This window comes from Coregonus clupeaformis, unplaced genomic scaffold (assembly GCF_020615455.1).
Source record: "Coregonus clupeaformis isolate EN_2021a unplaced genomic scaffold, ASM2061545v1 scaf2403, whole genome shotgun sequence".
Classification (NCBI taxonomy): domain Eukaryota; kingdom Metazoa; phylum Chordata; class Actinopteri; order Salmoniformes; family Salmonidae; genus Coregonus; species Coregonus clupeaformis.
This window is the reverse complement of record NW_025535857.1, coordinates 12,501-15,000: the sequence shown is the minus strand read 5'-3', so window position 1 is coordinate 15,000 and position 2,500 is coordinate 12,501.

The following is a 2,500-nucleotide window of genomic DNA, read 5'->3' as shown; positions in this document are numbered from 1 at the left end:
TTTCCAAAACTGGCACCTACGGCGGGCTTTTCCGGACGCCGTGAGGTCACGCGACCAGGAACTTCCACAGTCCTATATTCCGGGGACTCAGGGAGAAAAAGCTACGGAGCTTCTACAGTCCTATGTACCGGGGGCTCGGGGAGAGAAAGCTACGGTCCTTTCAGAGTCCTATATTCCGGGGACTCTGGGAGAAAAAGATACGGAAATTCGAACGAACCCCGGCCCAGCCAGCCGAGCAAACGTCGTTGCCTTGCGATATCTCAGACCGCAAACCAGGACCCCCCAGACAGCCGGAAGCGGGGGGCAATGGCATTGCGGCGCCTCAAGGGGAACGTGAACCAGCCACTCCGTCCCAAACAGCGAACTTCGGAGGAAATAAGGCTGCATTACCTACCCAGTCAGCTCGGTCCGAACCATGCCCAGCTCCCCTCACTCCTGGAGTCAAGCCCCCAACTGCAGATTCCATGACCATCTCAATACCGGTACGCGACCTGAGCTGCGGGTTGTGTGGGGAAAAACTCAAAAAGGTGGGCAGCGTCGTCAGGCACTTTAAGATCTGCCATCACCTGACTAAAGTTGTCTACAAATGCAACTCGTGCGGGCGTTCCGACCCTAATAGCCACGTAATCTCCTGCCATGCCCCTAAGTGCAAGGGCATGACAGAGACCCGGGTTGCGTCAGTGGCAGCATTCGAATGCGAACACTGCAAAAAAGGCTTTGGATCTGGGGTCGGCCTCTCCCAGCACAAGAGGCATGTCCACCCAGCCCTTTATCGCCAGGAAAAGTCAGAGGCGGCGAGATCGACCAGGGAGAAGTGGAAAGGAAAAGAGAACAAGAAGGACGGCTGGTCGGAGTGGGAGGTGCAGGAGATGGAAACCCGGTTCAAACAGTTTGAGGGCCACAACTACATCCATAGTATGGTCGCCAAGGGCTTACCGGGGAGGACCCGCGAGCAGGTGAGAGACAAACGAAGACGCCTGAGAAAGGCAGCGACAAAGAATGAAGGACCTGAGGAGACCCCCGTGGCGGACAACGAGATTAGGGGGCTGTCCAACCCAGGCATACCACCAGCCCCAACACGGCGTGCGCGACAAACTTAGAGCGGCGATCAAGATCTCCCGGGGCTGGGAGGGTGAGCACCAAATCGGGTCCTCCACAATTCCCTTGAGGGGTGCAGATCAGGATAGTACACTGATCGTATCTTCGGCACTCGAACTACAAAAGTTGTTGGGCAAAGGGGCTGGAATTGACAGTGGCAGCAATAAGTACGGAAAGAAGCCTATGAGCGGCATCAAAAGAAGGAAGGCCAAGAGCGCGGACTATCGACAACAGCAGATGTTGTGGGACAAAGACAAGTCCAAACTGGCGGCCCTAATCCTTGACGGTGAGATGAACGGCTCGTGTGCCATCCCCATACCAGAACTCACTCTGGTTTTTGCCAACAGGTGGCGGGCCACGGAGCCGTTTAACGGGCTGGGCCAATTTAGAACAGAAGGACGCGCTGACAATGACGAATTCGGTCACCTGATCTCAACAGCTGAGGTATGCGAGAACCTCAAGGGAATGAAGAAGGGAACGGCAGCGGGACCAGACGGAGTGACCAGAGAAAGTCTGATCAGTTGGGACCCAAAGGGAGAGAAGTTGGCAAGCTTATTTTCGATGTGGCTGGTGGAAGGGGCCCTACCCTCAACCTTCAAAGAGTGCCGCACTACTTTAATACCAAAGACGGCTGACCCAATGGAGCGGATGCAAATCGGAGGATGGAGGCCTATCACTATCGGGTCAATAGTGGCAAGGCTCTTCTCTAGGATCATTACAGCAAGGCTAGCAAGAGCCTGCCCGATAAATCCGCGACAACGCGGGTTCATATCCGCCCCAGGGTGTTCTGAAAACTTGATGTTACTACAGGGGCTCATCAAGCAGAGCAGGAAACAGCGAACCCCCTTAGCTGTGGTATTTGTGGACTTTGCGAAGGCTTTCGACTCAGTGTCGCATGAGCACATCCGGCAGGCTCTAGGGCAGAGGGGCCTCGACCAACACATCATGGGGCTGATCGGAAGCACCTATGAAAAAAGCTCAACTAGGATCATCATCGAAGGAGTAAAATCCCCGTTGATTGATATGCAGGTCGGTGTTAAGCAAGGTGACCCGATGTCACCGCTGCTGTTTAATCTGGCCCTGGATCCGCTGATCCAGACGCTCGAACGCTACGGCTCTGGGGTTGGGTCAGAAGGCAGCCAGACCACAACACTAGCGTTTGCCGATGACTTGGTGCTGTTGAGCAACTCGGTGAAGGGCATGGAGAAAAACATCGAAATTCTGGAACAATTCTGCCTACTAACGGGGTTAAGGGTGCAACCTTCCAAGTGCCACAGTTTCTTTACTGAAAAAGGGGGCAATGGTAAGGGCGAGTCCTCGTTCAAGGTGAATGACTGTCCAGCCTGGAAACTGAACAGAGAGGACGTGCACATGATTGGGCCGGAGGAATCTGAAAGATACC